Source organism: Hipposideros armiger, unplaced genomic scaffold (genome assembly GCF_001890085.2).
Source record: "Hipposideros armiger isolate ML-2016 unplaced genomic scaffold, ASM189008v1 scaffold_1072, whole genome shotgun sequence".
NCBI classification, from domain to species: Eukaryota; Metazoa; Chordata; class Mammalia; order Chiroptera; family Hipposideridae; genus Hipposideros; species Hipposideros armiger.
The window spans coordinates 74167-94396 of NW_017732422.1; the positions used below are offsets into that span (position 1 = coordinate 74167).

At 36.6% G+C, this 20230-nt stretch overlaps 1 long non-coding RNA gene across 1 annotated transcript; it reads right to left on the minus strand.

Annotated features, from left to right (window-relative positions):
• Positions 1-266: 266 nt before the first annotated feature.
• On the minus strand, positions 267-15435 carry LOC109376225 (uncharacterized). The gene is made up of 3 exons (XR_002122708.1): positions 15319-15435; positions 13910-14023; positions 267-1229 (listed from the first exon to the last, which is right to left on the minus strand). It is a non-coding gene; the product is annotated as an uncharacterized LOC109376225 (long non-coding RNA).
• Positions 15436-20230: the final 4795 nt, after the last annotated feature.

Consider the following 20230-nt stretch of genomic DNA (forward strand, 5'->3'; position numbering starts at 1 on the left):
CCAAGGAATTCATTCCGCATCCTGATTGGGCTCTAGAAACATGGTTTCCCCCTGCCCGATTCATTACCACAGAGTATCTGACTCTTCCTTTTACTTGCCTACCGCAATGTCGATGGACATTGTGAAATTTAATTGAATAATGCACACAAGATGAAATAAATACGGCACTCACAAAGATTTATTGAACATGTAAAAGTGAACATTAGAGAAGGCAAAAGTAGAGGGAGAAAGGGAGGGAGAGAAGGCATAAAAGACATCAGCCTGATTGTAAACTTGCTTATAAACCCATGTAAATTATGAGACGAATGCTTTTAGTCACTCACTATGCACTGAATTAGCCCATCACACTATGTCCCTGACCTTGTGTTGCCTTCTCTTCATACTCCCTACAGTTAATAATCTCTAACACAGCTATCCAAGAGAGGTTTCAGCAATGGTAGAACATTGTATGTGTGCCCTGGTCAGTATAGTAGGCGCCAGCCACATATAGCTGTTGGGCCCTTGAATCATGACTCAGGTAACTGAGGAACTAAATTTTTAATTTAATTTTAATTTATACTTTAATAGTCACATGTGGCTAGTGGCTACTGTATTGGACAGCACAGATCTATAACTTACATGATTAATATTCATGCCTGCAGCAGAGGAGGCCTTCTAAGCTAGCATAGTGGCTCAAAATAATATGTGCCTGAAAACAAGAATCATCGTTAAAGAGACTCAATTTTAAAGTCAGATTTTGTTTTCTAGGATTTGTGGCTTTACACCTCTCTTTGGCAGATCATTGCATGGTTTCAACAGAAGTAGAAAGAGAATTCAGTTGTGTTCCATTGAACACACTCCTTTCCTTCCTGGGACTCAGATTCCTCATCTGTAAAATGAAGTGGTCGGACTTCAGAAGATCACGTTTAAAATTCTTTCCCGCTGCAGGGACTGGGCGCGAATGTACATGCGTTGCTGGAAAGAAGCTGCACGTTTGATTTTTAAGTCTCATTTGTTTATTCCTGTCTCATCACCAGAATCTTTCCAACGTGTTTTCCTTTCTCTCTGTGCCTCTTTCTGTTCTGTTCTTTTCCTGTCTGTTCGCAGTTCAAAAGATTTCTCCTGTCTGAATGATTTATCATTCTGGATTTATGTTGTCAGAAAGCTTTGTTTAGATAGAGTCCAGACATACTTCTGTGTTGCTTATGCATTCTAATCAAGAAAGGCAACTTCAAATAGACCAAGGTTATCTACAAAAAAAGAATTAAAACTTTAGTCAAAGGTCAGAAGAGAAGAACATTATAAAATAAACTTGGGATAAAGAACTCCGAAGTTTAAATCAAGCTGCCACGGGAAACATGTTTTTCTTTCACAAAAATCAGACTAATTCTTATTTGAAGGGTTCTTAGGGCATAAAAGGAGCTGCAGTTGCAGAAATGAGGTTTCTGACGTGGCTGGAGTTTATCGAAAAAAAAAAAAAACTCGGAAAATTCATTGCGGTCCCTCTGGCTCCCCCGGTTCTCTGCACCCTGAGAAAGAAAAAGATTACACAGTGCCACCTTTTGGAGAACACAGGAATAGCAGCAGATAAAGGCCAGATTTAAAAACTAATTACATTTCACTCTCAAACGGAAAATTGAAGCGGTAAATATCATTTTCATCTGTATTCCACAGATATTTATGAATCACTCGACTTTAAAATATAAGCAAAGGCTGAGTTAAAATCCGGATTTGGTTTTCCTCATTTTTCCAATGGCAGTAAGTAAAGTGTATCTGATTTTGTGTCAAAGCTATATCTGAAATAACAACAAAAGAACAAAATGCTACCCACAATCCTGATGTCATGATTTTATTTTAGCCTTGAACATGAATACAGATCTACTAGAAATATTAATTATCTGCTCCCAGTCACTCCACCTTAGCTAAGATAATCCTTAGCTTTAAGCAATGTCCTGTTTTTAGAATTTAAAATTGAAAACCAGAGAGATATATCCCTTTATTCTGCTAAAGAAGAAAATTTGTATTTATTTTATCCCAAACCAGGAAAATGTGGTGCCAGGAATATAAGTTTCTTGGACTGGGAAAGTCAGTCTTTCGAGATCCTACAAAGTGTGATAGAGGATGTAAGCATAATTATTGCTTAATATGTATAAACATCTTTCATATGTCCCAGGAATTATGTGTATCCCCTGTCATAACAACTGCGGAGCAAAACATTCTACAACTAAACAATAAGTAAGACTGACCTTTAATATGCTTCAGGGATGAAGGTAGGGGGATGTCTGAATTTCATTTTAAGCCATATGGTGATACCCACCAATGTGACTTAGAAGTAGTTCTCATTGGACTGACATATTGAAATCATAAGTATAAAACAATCTTCTTCATTTAATGTCTTTAACTATTTTCTCTCTCTGAGGGTCCATTCAAACATAATCAACTAAAGGCAAATTTGATAAATGGTTGATTGCTTCCATATTTCTGCGTTCATTCTTCCAATATATTTTGTGCAACTACCTACACATACAAATTCAATGTTTTTTAATGTTTAGCTTCAGTTGTACTCCAAATCAGATTCTGCATTATTCTTGAAATAAACTGACATAAAAGCTTCTGATTTTAAAGTAGGAAATAACAGTTGCCTTTGTAAATAACAGCATAATATGTGGAAGAACAATCTTCGCTGAATATAGATATGTTAGTCTGACTTTTTTGAATATCACTTCCTTCTCCAGTCCGTCTTATAAATTTTGACAAAATTATTTGCCTTGAAAATAAATATGTGAAAGAATGGTTACTAAAACAGCATTTTGTGTTTTATGTTCTGCCAACATGGGAGAGTTGGAGTTAAAATTCCTCAGTACGCCCTGCTGTGGTTGTCACTCAGAGATTGCTCCCTTTCCAAAAACCTCAAAATAGCTTATAATGCCACGTACCATATGTGGAGTAATAATTAAGCTTACCAGGGTGCTTTCTGTTGGACAATCTCTTTGGCATAGACAAAGCCATAAAAACCAGCTTTTTACAGTTATCCAGCTTTCTTTCAAATGCTTTAAAGATCATAGCTGTAATATTGCTTGACAGCTTGGCATATTCAGAGCTTACTAATGGGCACTTTTGGATCTAGAGTTTTATGCATTTTTGTTTCTTTTCAGGACAGCTACCAGAATTTAAATCAATAGTACACATCCACAAACCTTGAACCTTACAATAAAGTGAAGGCAGACATTTTAACAGTATCACTTAGAACTGATTTTTGCAAAAATAATTTGGAACTTCAATAGAAAAGTAAATATGAAGACCTTCCAAAAAATTTAACATTTGAATGAGCTTCTGGGAGCCCAGAGACAATATCAGATTATTTTCCCAATTAAAATCCCTATATCTAGTCTCTTTTTATGGATGCATAAACCTCTGTGATTTGGGCACTCACACTCTATTTGGGGTTGTTTTCCTGCATTTAATTTGCACCCAAACAACCACAAACTAGATGCATTTAAAACATGTGTCTCAGATTCTACCACATTTGCAGTATAAAGTACAGGAAGTATCAGAAATGACTGGTAAAAATAAAATAATATTTAAATATTTATTCAGTAAGACCAGGATAGCTTAAACTCAGTTTTGCAGGCCTAGATGAGGGGATGGATCTCAAAAGTCTCCACTCTACCACTTTAAACACAAAAACACACAACAAACCATATTTGTTCATATCAGCAAGTCTGAGACAGGATCCTTCAGGATGGTGAGATTATGATGGTGCCCTGAATAAAATAAGAAAAACCTGCTTATAATTATTTGATGAATTCATTTTCTCTAAACTGTAGCTTCTACCAAATCCTTGCTCTGTTTGATATATGTTTAATTAAAAATTCATAGAAGACATTGCAAAGAAACAAACAACAACAAAAACAAAATGGAAGCATGGAACCTATATATCCAGAGTATTCCTGATAGTTTTCAACTCAACTTACAAACTAGTCTATTTTGTAGTTAATTTTATATACCTTAGCCCATATATGCTTCAGTATTAAAGTATTAAAGTAAGCATCCAAATATCATGTTTAAAGTTCATTTTTAAAATTATCTTTTCTGGGAAAGGACATCTAAGATGGCAGAATAGAGACACACTATGCTTGCCTCATCCAGTAAACACATCCAATTACAACTAAATTATACACTAATCAACCTGGAGAACCATCTGAAGTCTAACTGAATGGAAGTGTTATGACTAAGGATATAAAGAAGCCACGTTGAGACTGGTCGGAGGGGTGGAGATGCAAAACGAACCAACCCCCAACCTCTGTGTGGTGGATGAAAATTGGGAGGGATATCTCAGCCACAGAAGTTCCCCATGGAGGAGCGAGGGGCCCCAACCCCACACCAGCCTCCCCAGCCCAGAGTCCTGCTGCCAGGAGGAGGCGTCCCCACAACATCTGGCTGTGAAAAACAGTGGAGATGTTTACTGTCTGGGTGGAACAGAAGGCTGCGGGAAACACAGACATCTTCTTAAAGGGCCCACACAGGCACTCACCCTGAGCTCCAGCAAAGGGACGGTGACTCTGGGGGCATCAGAGAGATATGGGGACAGACTGAGTTGTGTAACTTTGGAGTGAGGACTGAAGAAACAGTCCACATTTTCCCTGTGTGGGACCCTTCTCCCATGCAGCCAGCAGGCAGGCACCATTTTTACTGTGCTGAGCCCAACCCCACAGGACCAAATTCAAATCTGATTGGTCTGGTGAGTACCATTCCTCCACCCTGCTGACTCACTGAGATCATGCCTTCCCCTACTTGCATACTGCGAGAGGCTTTATCAGGGGCTGAACCTTATGGGAACTGGCAGGTGGCAGCAGGCTTTTTGTGGAGCTACCCCAGACCCGGTACTGGTGGCAGACATCCTCGGTTTGCAGTGTGGCCTCTCCATGAACCTCCTGGTACAGCACAGGCAGCAACCAACCTTGGATCCCTTTATAACTCCTACCAAGTACTCCCCAGCCAGTAACAGGCAGTGGCTGACCTGGGTCAGCACCAAAGCCCCTCCCCAAAGGCCCCAGAGCCAACATACTTGGAAGTTGGCTTCAGACCACAGCAGAACACCACCCAATTAGCCCCATAAGTGGCACACACAAAGGGTGGTCTCAAAGGCACCAGAGTCCCCTGAGGAAAATCCCACTTCATGGGGTAAGCTCTCCTACACAGCAGCCCATACGCTGTGGATGTGGCCAAACCCCCTAGCCAATCAGCCTGAGGGTCAATACCATCCACTGATGTACCAGCAGCAATCAAGGCTAACTATAACAGGAGGACACACACAGCCCACACAAGGGACACTACTGGAGCACCCGGCTCAGGTGGCCAGGGAAACTGTGCCCCTGGGCCTCACAGTTGTGTAACTTTGCAAGAGGTTACATAAGGCCACCTTGCAAGACTAGGAGACATAGCAGCTCTACTTAATACACTGAAACAAGCACAGAGAGGCAGCCAAATGAGGAAGCAAAGAAATACACCCCAAATGAAAGAACAGGAGAAAAATCCAGAAAATGAACTAAACAAAATGGGAGCAAGCAACCTACCAGAGACAAAGTTCAAAACAGTGGTTATAAGGATGCTCAAGGAACTTACTGAGAACTTCAACAGAGAAATAGCAAGCATAAAAAAGGGCATAGAAACCATAAAAAAGAACCAGTCAGAACTGAAGAATATAGTAACTGAAATGAAGAATGCACTAGAAGGAATCACCAGCAGACTAGATGAAGCAGAGGATTGAATCAGCAATTTGAAAGACAAAGTAGCAGAAAGCACCCAATCAGAACAGCAAAAAGAAAAAAGAATCCCCAAATTGAGGGTAGTTTAAGGGACCTCTGGGACAACATCAAGTGTAACAACATCCACATCACAGGGGAACCAGAACGAGAAGAGAGAAAGCAAGGAATTGAGCATGTATTTGAAGAAATAATGACTCAAAACTTTCCTAACCTGGTGAAGGAAATAGACATACAAGCCAGAAAGTGAAAAGAGAGTCCCAAACAAGATGAACCCAAACAGGCTCTCACCAAGACAGATTATAATTAAAATGGCAAAGATTAAAGACAAAGAGAGAATCCTAAAAGCAGCAAGAGAAAAGCAGTTATTTACCTACAAAGGAGACTCATATGACTGTCAGTTGATTTCTCAACAAAACTTTGCAGGCCAGAAGGGATTGGCATGAAATACTCAAAATTAGGAAAAACAAAGATTTATAACCAAGGGTTACCCAGTAAGGCTATAACCTAAAATCAAAGGACAGATAAAGAGTGTTCCAGGCAAAAAAAAAAAGAATTGATCACCACTAAACCAGTATTACAAGGAATCTTAGAGGGACTTCTTTAAGATGGAAAAAAAAGGTCAACAATATAATAAAATGGCAATAACTANTGATTTCTCAACAAAACTTTGCAGGCCAGAAGGGATTGGCATGAAATACTCAAAATTAGGAAAAACAAAGATTTATATCTACAACCAAAGAATCTGCTACCCAGTAATATTATCATTCAGAATTGAAGGAGAAATAGTTTCAAAAAAAAAAAAAAGCTAAAGGAGTTGATCACCACTAAACCAGTATTACAAGGAATCTTAGAGGGACTTCTTTAAGATGGAAAAAAAAGGTCAACAATATAATAAAATGGCAATAACTACATATCTATCAACAATTGCTTTCAATGTAAGTGGATTAAATGCCCCAATTAAAAAATAAGGTGGCTGAGTGGATAAGAAAACAAAATCCTTACGTATGCTACCTACAAGAGACTCACTTCAGATTAAAAGACACACAAACACTGAAAGTAAAGGGATGGAAAACTTATTTGAAGAAAATGGAAACAAAAAAAAAGAAAACAAATGAAAAGCTGGGGTAGCAATATTGATACCAGACAAAATAAACTTTAAAACAAAGACAAAGAAGGACCCAAGGATCCCACTTTCTGGTATTTATCCAAAAAAACACAAAATGCTACTTTGAGGGGACAGGTGCATCTATATGTTCATTGCAGCATTATTTACAATGGCCAAGATGTGGAGGCAGCCTGGGTGTCTGTCGATGGAAGAATGGATAAAGAGGAAGTGGTTCATATATACAATGGAGCACTGCTCAGGCCCAGAGAAGGGAATGGGTTCTTGCCATCAGCAACAGCATGGATGGACCTGGAGGGTATTGTGCTGAGTGAAGTATGTCAAACAGCAAAAGATGCAATGTGATTTCACTTATTTGTAGAATCTAAATAACAAAATTAACAAACAAAATAGAAACAAACTCATAGATACAAAAAACATTTTAATGTTTGCCAGGTTGGAGGGGGGTTGAGATGGTGGGTGAAAAAGGGGAATGGATTGAGAAGTACAAATTGGTTGTTACAAAGTACTCATGGAGATGTAGGGTATAGTATAAGGTTTATAGCCAATAATATTGTAATAACTATGCACGGTGTCAGATAAGCACTAGATTTAAATTATACTCGTATAAATGTCTAACCATATGCTGTACACCTGAAATAAATATAAAATAATATTGAATGTCAACTGTAACTGAAAAATTAAAAATGCAGCAAAGGTGAAGGGCAATAAGTGGTCCATATCCCATATTTCCAGGTATAAAACAAGTCATGGGGCACTAATGAACAGCATGGAGAATATAGTTAATACTATTATGATAGCATGGTACAGTGTCAGATGGTTGCTGGACTTATCATGGTGATACTTCTTATATAAATGTTGAATAACTATTGGCTACATCTGAAACTAATATAATATTGTATGCTAACTATATGTTTAGTGAAAATCTTTAAAAAGAAGGGTGACTAAAGGAAAATATAGAAAAAGTAAAAAAATAAAACTATTTTTTCTGTTTTCAAAACAATAAGATAGATTTGATATATGTACATGCAGATGTACATATGATGTATGTGTGTGTATGGTATGTGTGTGCATGTGCAATTTTTTGCCACCTTGTGTGTGGGAAGAGTGGGTGTTAGATACAGTATGGTTGCCATTCCCACAAAATATTATAAACTTAATGCATGTAATTAAAACTCATTTACACTCAACAGGGAAATTATTAAAACCCAGAGGTTCTTTGTCTACTTATACTTTTACAAAATTCAAAACATAATATCTTGTTACTTAGCATGATATAGTAGGAAAACATGGTTATTAAATCAGAGCTTGGTGTTTGAATCTTATTTCTAATACTTTGTGTAATATCCAAGATCTTATAATCTTGAAAGTTATTAAGCCCCTAGAGCCCCAGTTTCCTAGTGAGAAAAACCTGACTCCATAGGTTGTGAAGAGGATTTAGTGAGATTACAAAGACATATCTTTTAGATGCCTTGCAATTTCCTGTGAGTTTTCCACAGGGGCCTCTTAGTACATACTAATTTTACTTATTTTAAAAGCCAAATACCTTTCACTGAAACCACCCTGATGCACAAGAAGAACGAGCACTATTAGTATCCTAATGTTCAAATGGAAATAAAGAAATTCCCTTTAGAAGGGCTTTCTTGTTGCTTTTTGTAAACATACTTTCCTTCCTTGCAAAGGTTTGCAAAAAGGTCTTTCTTTCAGGAGGCCCCGGATAAATTCTACTCAGCTCAGTTAATCCTGGTATACAGTTAATCAATTTAAAATCCACAAAAGAACAAATCACTTCTAAGGTTCTGCCAATCATAGTTTAAGATAGCAGCAAGTGGGCCATGAGCTGTTCATTTATTATTCATTCAGCCATTTATTCAACAAATACTAAGGTGTGAATGTGTAGGAGTGTTGGATTTCTCCAGAAACATTGGAAAAGAGCAGGAAATGCAAGCGTGCATAGTGTTTTATCTAGTATCTCAAAGTCTTGAGCAGTTTTCTCTATTCACTTTACCCTCTTGCATATAAACTACATAGTCAAAGATGAAGAGGATAATACTTCCCATAACTGTAGGGTATTTCAATGTTTATGAAGAGCTGTCAGTTCATCTGATTTTGACAATCCCATGAGGCCATTATTCTCAACTCAAAAATATGTCTAGGATGATAAGAAGTGAAGCTGGACTCAATGCCGATGCCTCAGAAGATTTACTATATAGGAAGGCACTATATCTAATTTTGTGCTTGTAATTTTTAATTTTATGTCATAAAGAAGGCTCTCAACATTTATGGGTTTCAAGACATATAAACCTATCAATACTATCTTTGTCTCGATAGAACTGTTTCTTTTTCTTTAGTTTTGTCTCACTGTGTTGTGAAGCTATTGCTTGTAGCAATAGTCCCTAAAGTATCCAAACTAGTGGTTCTCAGCTGTACTATACATAATAGTCATCTGGAGAAAAAATTTTAAAGTTATTCCCAAGTTTCCACTCTATATATAGTGCTTCTGTTTTGATAATCTAGTTTGGAAACTTAAGAATATATAGCATATATAGCATGTGTGATGTGCATTTTACATATGATATATTATATGATACATATGATATGTATAATATATGGCTATATTTATATATGATATGTGATATATTTATGCAATACATCTTAGATGGAATATATTTTTATTCATATATATATATATATATGTGTGTGTGTGTGTGTGTGTTTGTGTGTGTGTGTGTGTGTGTGTGTGTGTGTGTGTGTNTGTGTGTGTGTGTGTGTGTGTGTGTGTGTGTGTGTGTATCCTGTACCCCTGTATCCAAGTTAAGTCTGCTAGTCTTAAGGTCATATGTTGAGACTCAAATATATGCCAATCATTTTAAATTGAAAGTAACCTTAGAATTTGTCTGCTAGTGACATTACTCATTTTAGGATAAGCTGAAGTTTTTGCTTCCCTGTTGGGTGGCTTCCAATTCAAAAATGATGACAACTCCAAGGGGCTAGAGAGGTGGTAGAAGGCTCGGTTTGGTTAAACATTCTCTTTCAAAGCAGCCCTTTGAGCAGACATTTGGAAGTATTCATTATACTCGTATCAACACCTGCCATAGACACAGCTAATGATTCAGAACACTTTGGTGATGACCTCACCACTAAACTTCAGTTCCACTTTCACAATACCCACCATAAAAATGAAGTTGTATAGATTGGCCCTAAAATAAAATATAAATGACTTCCACATCTCCACTTTGTAGAGTCTATCTATATACAGCACTTTTAGTCCCATTGCTCTCTCACCTTATTTCCCTTTAAATCCTGTCTCAATTTTAACCTCTGTTCCTTCCACAGGGTCACTACTTCCTGCAAACCACCTGGTTCTGTCTCATTCCAACAGTTCGCAGCCTCCTGTTTCTCCACTCCTCCATTCCATCTGCCATAGAGCAGATACTGCAAAACAGTTATTAAAATCTTTAGAGATGCCATCTGCTGCCTAGTGTTGTCTATAAATCATTCCACATTATAAATATTACCATTGCAGGGTGTGGCCTGGGACCTCTGAGAGATTGGATGGAATAATTTAACATCATAATTATCCTCATGGCCTGGAGGACTACAACATTCAAATATTATTTCACCAGTAAAAGCAATGGCTTCCAAAGGAGTATAATAGCCTCCTTTCTCCTTATCCTCTTCCCACCGTCTAACCAAATATCAGCCCTGAATCAAAGATTCTGGAAGATAACACCCCCTTTAAGTTATGCTAAGAATCAACCAAGAACTGTAATATAGCCAAGAGTCAAAAGAAATAATTTAGATATTTTGTACAATGGAATGATGAGTCTTAGAAAATATATACTATTACAGGATTAGTTGAAGGTGATCAAAGGTAATCATTGTACTAAGATAGGAATGAATTGAAGGAGTAAAAGCAAAGCTATGTTTCTCTGCCTATTCTTTTACTAAATAACAAAGATTTATTTGGTTTTTACCATTTAGCACTGCTACTTTTATAATTACAAATTTACAGTATATTAAATATTTAATCCCAAATACTAAATCATATTTATTATCAAAAGCACATATGATTAAAATCATTTAAATATCTGTATGAAATATAAAACTGATTAAATGATTTAAATGATATGTATCTTGTATATATACAATTATATTTCCTTTTTTCTAAAGGATGTGCAATATTTTTCAAATAATGAGACCTCGTCGTGTGTATTATTTTATAAAGTAAATCTAAACAGCATGATGTAAATGGTTCTGAAACCAAAATATAAATTACATATTATTTTCAACAACACAGCAATATGCATTATTAACTACTTAAACTTAATAGAATAACCCAGCATCACCACCTGCTGTTTGAAACAGAAAATTCAATTTAGTGAGTTCAATTTAGAGTTAAAGAAACAGGAGCTCAAAACATGGTGCAGTTATAAATCATCATGAGAATGAAGTACATTATTACCATTATCTCTCAGATTTTAAGGTTTTTAAATAATGTATTTTTGAGCATATGTGCAGATTTTTAAATATACTGATATGAAAAATAAAAAGCTATGTAAAGCCAAGTCAAATAAATGAACATTTTCAACCTGAGCACTCTGTTGTACTATAAAGCTAAGAGAATTTGATTTTTCTACCACAGAATTTCATCAACTTTCACTCTTATTGATTACTCTTAATGAGTACACATGTTTATTCCTCTGTATATGTGTTACTGTTAACAGGTATATTATCGATGTAATGAAGAGGGAAAACATGGCCTTTTCAAATTTAATTGGATTTGAATTCCAACCCTTCTACTTGTTAGCTTTGAGCTTAGTCTAGTTAAGTAGCTTCTCTGAAAACCCACTGCAAATTTTAAAAATTGGGGTAACAACATGGACCTTGTAGAGTTTTATGAGACTTTCAAATACTATATGTAAAGCACTGGAGATGCATATTATGCATTGAATAAATGACATTTCTGATATTATTTTATTCCACAATTTTTGTATATAAGAAAAATTTAAAAACCTAAGCCTCCTCTACATTTTCAACTGAAAGTTTATCAACACTTCTGTTTGTGCAATGTGTTGCCACATGCTTGGGTTAAAATGACTTAGTTTATTTAATTTGTAATCTTTAGAGTTCCCTATCTGTAACCTTGGCAACATAGTAGAGAACTATCACTAAAATCCCAAATTTGGAAATTTCAAATCATATCAGACCATGCACAGATGTCAGAAATATCATGAGAACACCTAAGAAGTCTTATCTTTCAAATAAATGTAAAGCAGGAGACCTGAATCAGTCACTCAGTCAACTTCATAAAAACATCAAATTTATGGTAGGCGAGCTTTACAGTTTTAGCCTACAGTCCAATAGGGGATTTTTGTGTTTGTTTTTTGTGGGGTTTTTTACAAGGAGAATAGGAGAGAAGTACAAATGTGTTTATGAATATATTTGGATTCATCTGATGATGGGGGGTCACTTTGGAAAGCATAAGCATCTCCCTCATGGGCAAGCCTCCAACAGATTTTAAGAATGAGCTTTTTATCCTGTGTTCTGATATAGTCCAATATACTAGTAGTGATTTTTAAAAACCTCACGAATACTTAGTTATATCCTTGGAGAAATAATATTGTGAGTACAGCCATCATGATGAGTCTTCTACAGAAATTCAATTAGATGAGAAAAATGAAGTAGGTGTATATCATTGAGCTCTTCAGTTATACATAGAATGATGCAATGGATGAATAATAAAGTAAATAGAGAAATGAATGGATAGATAGATACATGAGTAGACAGATGGAGAGATCTCAGAAAAGAAGTTTACCAAGGGAGAAAGGAAAGCTGTTCCTGACACTAGAATTCCAACTAATGAAAGTCAAAGGAATGTTAGAAATAGAAAATCATTATTTGGAAACCACTCTAGTAATAACTGTTTCCGGTAAGAATCATCTACGGATTTGTGGATAAAAGTATAGTGAGAAGCAGGATGATTATATGATCTCAAAGTAGCACTCAACAAGGTAGTTATTAATTAAAAAGGGAAACGTGGAGAAAATTGGGAGATAACACCTTTACTAAATGGCCTGTTAATGACACATCATGATGCTTTGCCGCATCACTCCTGTGGTTCCTGTCACAAATGCATAACTGGAATCTAATAATAGGGAAACATCAACCAAACCCAACTGAGGAACATTTCACAAAATAACTGTCCTGTATTCTTAAAAAATATCTGCCATAAAAGACAAAGAAAATTAAGGATCTGTTTCAGAATTAAGGAAGATAAACAAGCATGACAGACAGCTCCATGCAGCATGGGATTGCGGAATGGTTAAGAACATCAGTGGTACACATAGCTGAATTTGAGTGTGGCTTCTAGGTGAGACACTAGTGTTATCAATGTCAGCTTCTTGATTTTATTTATCATAATACAGTTGATTCACAGGAGGTGTATGCTGATGTATTTAGATGCAAAGGGTGTCATGTCTGCAACTTATTCTCAAATATTTAAGAAAAATATATAGCTATAGTTATATTTTTATCTATAGTTATATCTATAGCCACAGCCATACTCTTGGGTGGGGAGGGAGGGAGAGACAGAAAGACAGGTTTAGGTGTATGGGCATTTTGGTACTAAGTTTGCAACTTTCTTGGCCATCTGAAATTACTTCAAAATTAAACATTGAAAATGGTAAAAGAAGAAGAAAGAGGAGGAGGGGCAGAGAAAGAAGTGTCCAATGGCTTACCTTCTCAGGAGAGTGTTTACAAAATCCTCTTATGCCTAGCTGTTCCATAGCCTCTGTCATATAAGTATGAATTTATTGAGTGAAGATCATTTAGATGGGAAAGGGGAGTGAAGAACCAGGAGCCGGAGTTTGTGATCAACTGCCCATGTAATTGAAAGCATTTCCTGTGCTATCAGCTCTAAGAGGACAAGAAGCAGGTGGGTTCTTGTTCACTGTGGTTCCTCCAGCTCCAGCACAATGCCTGGCACATATAAAATGCTTCACGAATATGTATTCAAGGAATAATGCACAATACTTACTTTGTGATTTGTTCAACTCTTAGTCTCCTCCTTTGCAATTGTCCTAATGCTTTCCTAAAATCGGTCCACTAAACTTGTAGGGATCGTAAATATATAATTATTCGCCAAGTGACCCTTTGAAAAAGGAAATCAAATTGTGTGAGACAGCAAAAGATGAAATCTGATATTACTTAACAATCAAACATTGGTATCTCTTTGCTGGCCAATGCTAAGGAGGTTTGTGGTTACCTTACATTCTTTTCCCCCCAGTCAGCAACTGTAAACTGACTTGAACATTAATTCAACATTAACAGTCTTAAACAGCTGTCAACGAATTATGGAAAAATACGATGGCTGGGAGAGTCTAGCTCGTATTTCAACCCAAAATCCAAAATCTCAGCAACATTTAGTTTTTTGGAATATGAACTATGAAATTTGAAATTACCAGAGTAATTGGAACTGCCAGAGAAGTTTAAAGGAGTCGCAATTAAACTGGACATGTAAACCAGCTGGGGGAAATGTGTGGCAAGAAATGCCTCGAACCTTTCCATTCTTGGTGACATCTGAATTTGCCTTTATATTAGACAATGTACTAAACAGGCCAATTCTGAGAACGCCTGTAAGCCTTCAATCTAAGGTAATTCCTTAAATAGAAATTTTCAAGATGACAACAAATTGATATAATCTGCACACTCTATCCACAGCTAATAAATCCAACAGTGAGGTTTCGACCCAGTGCCAACCAATCCGTACAACCAGTAACACCTATGTGATGGTCTGGGGTAAAAAATTGAGGTACATAGGTAATGGTTATAGTGGGATTTTATATTTTGCTTTTGCTGATGGAATTATTGAGACATAACTGACATAAAATAATTGTACATATTAATTGTGCAAAATTTGATGTTTTACTATTCATATATACATCCATCCATAAAATCATCACCAAAATCAAGACGTTGAACAAATCTATCACCTCCAAAACTTTCCTCCTGCCCCTTTGTCATTCCTTTGTCTTGCCACCCCACCTCCCTTTCATATAAGGCAACCACTTACCTGCTTTCTACCACTCCATGTTAATTTTCGTTTGCTAAAGTAGATAGAAAGAACCATACATTGTGTTCTTCCTATTTTATATACTTCTTTACTTAGCATATTTTGATAACATTTACATCCATGTTGTAGCCTAAATTCCTTTTCATTATTAACTAGTATGGTGCCATAACTATACAGCAGTTTATCCATTCATCAATTGATAAACATTTTGTATTGTTTCCAGTTTTTATCTATCACACATAGAGATAATATTAGCATTCATGTAAAACTTTTGTCAGGGCACACGCTTTTCTTTTTCTTCTGTTGTGTGGGTGACTCCAGAGAAGCCATAACTACTGAGAGATTCCCCATGAATGGCAACTGATGTCACTTACAACCAAATGTCAGGAAGATCAGGGCAGCAATGCAAGGTTGGTCTGTCAAAGCCTGTGTTAGGCAGAAGGGCTCCTAGACAGCACAGTTGTTTTGAGATGTCCACTGGTTGTAAAGCACAGTAGGTCCCAAACCATATGCTCTGAAATTAAGTGGAAATGAAGAGAATATCAGGATGCATCATAAGCACCTAATGAAATACAATATCAAAACAGAAAAGTTTCTCCAAATTGAAATCTATAGGGGTTATGCAATATGAATGAACTACATAATAAGCAGAAAGCCATCACTGTTTTTGTCTTTTTGAAGACTAAAAGCTTCAAAAAATATTTTTGATGTTATAAAGCTTGGATCAAATACCATTGAAAATATTTTAGCAAATATCATTATAATAATTTGAGATACTCTGAAAATAATTCATTGAATAATAGACATAATAGTTTAAATTATTTGCCTTTTTAACATGTATAAATTGAGCTCCTGTAGAATTCTAGGCATGATTGTTGGCACTAGGGATACACAGTAGAGAATAAAATATATATTAGGTGGTGATAAATGTTATGAAGAAAAAAATAATCAAAGAAGGAGGCTGGAGGTTGATATGGATACACTTTAAATAAGAGATAGGCAACAAATGAACAAAACAAACAAACAAATAAAAAATCACAGATACAGACAACAATTTAGGGGTTACCAGAGGGTAAGGGGGTAGGCGGGTGGTAGAAGAGGGAAAAGGGGGTCAAATATATGGTGATGGACAGGAAACTGACTCTGAGTGGTGAACAAACAATGCAATATATAGATGATGTATTATAAAAGCGTACACTTGAAACCTATGCAATTTTACTAACCAATGGTACCCCAATAAATTTAATAAAGATAAAAAACTGTTTAAAAATAAATAAGAGGTTAGAAAACTCAAATCTAATAAGGGAATATTTGAACAGACATCTAAACAACGTGATGGAGTGAGTCATGTAAATCTGGAGAATATTTCAGGTATAGAGAGCAGCAATGCCCAAAGTCCAAAGCAGTGGCATGTTTGGCATATTCAAGACACAGCAAGGTGGCTAGTCTGAGCTAAAGCAGACAGTATTAAGAATTAGACTTGGGCCAGCTGAGTGGCTCAGTTGGTTAAGAGTGCGAGCTCTGAGCAACAGGGTCACCAGTTTGATTACCACATGGGCCAGTTAGCTGCGCCTGAGCTTAGTTGCCGCTGAGCTGCCAAAAGATGGAAGAATGGCTCAGCTGGTGAGAGCACATTCTTCTAACAACAAGGTTGGCATTTCGAATCCCGCATGGGCTACGCCCACCTGCAACTAAGATTGAACACGGCACCTTGAGCTGAGCAGCCACAAGCTGCAGACTGGCAGCCAGATGGTTACTGGACTTGGAGCTGAGCTAGCTGCGCCCTCCACAACTAAGATTGAAGGACAACAAATTGACTGTTCCTCTTCCCCAATTCCCCAACACTGTTCCCCTTTCCCAATTCCCCCAATAAAATCTTAAAAAAAACAATTAGATAATAGAGTTATCTCTTAGCTTCCTATCTCCCAACAAATGAATTTATCTCTCCTTAAATTCAATAACCTCCATGCAAAATAAAGTATTTTAAAAATTCTGATTCTTTCAAGTATCTGTCATCAGTTGCTTTTCACGTATACTTTATGAATTTCAATGTGTCTCTAATCTCTGGGTATATTTAATACCACAGGAAAAATTCCTTTGTATTTGCTGTAGACTTTTTTCTTCTTCATTTTTTATGTCTTTGTGAATGCATCTATTTAGGAAAGGCTATGGTAGGCGCAGCTGAGAGAACTGAGCTCTGATCTGTTCAAATTTAATTCATAAAATTTTAAGATGGTTTCTATTTCAACTTCTCATCATCCACCTGAAAATATAAGAAGGATAAAATGAAAGAGCTGAATTTCAATGTAAAAAAGGTAAAGAAAAGCTGCATATTTGGAGAATTTTCCTGGGAGCCAGTTTAAAATTGTCAGCAATACTGATCATTGCATGATTAAACAGAAAGAAAAACATTTTACATAATCACTTCTGTTAATTTGCTATAAAACCTAAGTGGCAAAAGAAAAACTTTGTGAAGACTATTTTTCTTATAAAATTGTCCTCTATAATTCACATTTAGCTTTTTTCTCTTCATAGAGCTATTGTAATATTTTGTTCTTAGTGTAATATTTTGTTCTTAGTGTTTTCAGGGAAAAGAGGAAACAAAATAAACATGACATGAAAATTAGTTAAGTTGGCTAAGCAAGGGAGAAATTTGTTTATGCACAGCAATCTGCCTCCATGAAGATGATGCAACAATTTATAAACACTATTTTGTAACATCAGGTTTTACCAAAATGATGAACTAAATTTCTTCTGCTTTGTCTCTGTAACACATCACACAGTTCATAAGTAAGGGGTGGGCATTAACTGAAGGCAATTTTGTATCTCCCCTTATAAAAGTGTGTTTTCAATTGAATTCAGACCAATTCCATGATAAGTAATATGGACCTATCTTATTATCTGAGACAGGAGACATGATACTTCTTTCTTCTTGGTCAAGTTTTAGGAGAAAAGAAAATCAAGGTGAGGTTAGGGGAAACAGGACAAGTCTACATTCAGAGATAAAGCCAGCAAAGTAAAGGGGTGAATAGAATTAATTATATGGCTGGGTTTTCTTCATGAATAACACCTTGAAATGGAAGAACTTTCCATTTAAGATACTCATAATAACATTGTATATTTGGGGGGGGGGGTAAACCCAAAGGAGTAAGTCTGCTCTAGAAATGGACAAATTTTCTACATAACCTCTCTTAGCTGTTGTTTTATTCATTTTCTATAAGGATATTGTTCAGCTAAGATTAATATAAAAGGGGCAGACAGTACACACACATTCTTTGGAGAGCCTGTACTGGTTTTCAAAACATTCATGGAATATTTATAGAATCAAATAGGTGTAAATATTCACACTAGTGATACCTAATACTAATATATGGCCTTCATGTCAAATCAGCACCTTACCATTCTAAATTAGAAAGGCAGAATGTTTATATTAGCTTCACTTAGAAGGTACAGCATAAGATACTGAGTCTTGTGGCTTAACCCACAAAATTAAAAATAAAGTCATTTCAACATGATCTTTAAATAAATATAATTCAGTTAGAATTCAGTTTTCTGAATACAAGAAATAAAACATACCTACGAGTTCTGGCAATTAAGTTCGCAAACTTTTTACAATGTTGTTGTTAACCTTTTTTTGTATATCAGAGGAATTATTCATTATAAATTTGTACCAGCTGGACAAACAATTAACCAAGTTTACTATTTGGAAGTACTGAAAAGACTGTGTGAAAAAGTTAGATGACCTGAATTTTTCACCAACAATTCATGGCTCTTACATCACGACAATGCACCAGCTCACACAGCACTGTCTGTGAGGGAGTTTTCAGCCAGTAAACAAATAACTGTATTGGAACACCCTCCTTACTCACCTGATCTTGTCCCCAATGACTTCTTTCTTTACCTGAAGATAAAGGAAATATTGAAAGGAAGACATTTTGATGACATTCAGAATCAAGGGTAATATGATGACAGCTATGATGGCTATTACAGAAAAAGAGCTCCAAAATTGCTTTAAAGGGTGGCCTACATGCATTGGTGCATAGCTTCCCAAGGGGAGCACTTCTAAGGTGACCATAGTGATATTCAGCAATGAGGTATGAAGCACTTTTGAGTTTGCTAAGTTATGAGTTTCTAACTTAATTGTTGAGCCTCATAGAATTGTGTTGTGTTATTCATCAAGTTGCAAGGATATTTATTTCTTTATGAAAAATAGTTATTTTGGAATTACTGGATTTCCAGTCAAGATGGTGGAGTAGGTAAACACAGTGCTTATATCCTCTCACAACCACATCAAAATTACAACTAAACTATAGAACAACCATCATTGAGAACTGCCTGAAGTCAAGCTGAACAGAAGTTCTGCAATTAAGGATATATAGGAGAAGCCACATTGAAACTGGTAGGAGGGGCAGAGACACAGAACAGCTGACCCCATGCCCATGTGTGGCATTTAAAAATCTGGAGGGGTATCTAAGCTTCAGAGGTCCCTTCCTGAGGAGTAAAGTGTCCCAGCCCCACACCAAACTCCCCAGCCTAGGGTTCCAATACAGGGAAAAGCAATCCCCTAACTTCTGGCTGTAAAAACCAGTGTAGATTGTGGCTGAATGAGACAGAGGATGGCTGGAATCCAAGGCATTCCTTTTAAAGGGCCCGTGCATGGACTTACTTGCTGATGAACTCACTTGCTGTGAACTCCAGCACTGGGGCAGCAGCTTGAAAGGCAGCAGGGACATATGGGGAGGAAATGAATTATCTGACTTCAGGGCCAGGGCTGGAGGGGAAGCTTTCTCCCAGAGAGAAGTACAGGCAGAAGCCATTGTTTCTTTTTAAGCCCTACTCCCTCCCAGTGTGTAGTCGTAGGCAGTCACTACCATATTTCCCCATGTATAAGATGCACCCTTTTTTGAAAAATTTGGGGTGTAAAAACTGGGTGTGTCTTATACAGTAGTTGTAGGTTTTTTTTACTTGTATTTCCCACTTTTTCGTGCTTGTCTTTGTGCTCATTGTTTTGCACTTGTTACCGGTATATTACAGTAGGTTACATTTCACCTCATTCTGCCCAGAAATGGCTCAGAAAAGATTTCGTACAGTGCTGAATTCAAGTTAAAAGTGATCCAGTTTGCAAAAGTGAATGGAAATCGTGCTGCTGAACGTAAGCTTGGTCCTCCTCCAACTGAGAAATCAATTTGAAACTGGCTACGGGAAGAAGAAACACTACTGAAAATGCCATGGCAGAAGAAGGCCATGAGAGGCAAGTCAGCAAAATGGCCAGATTTAGAGAGGGAA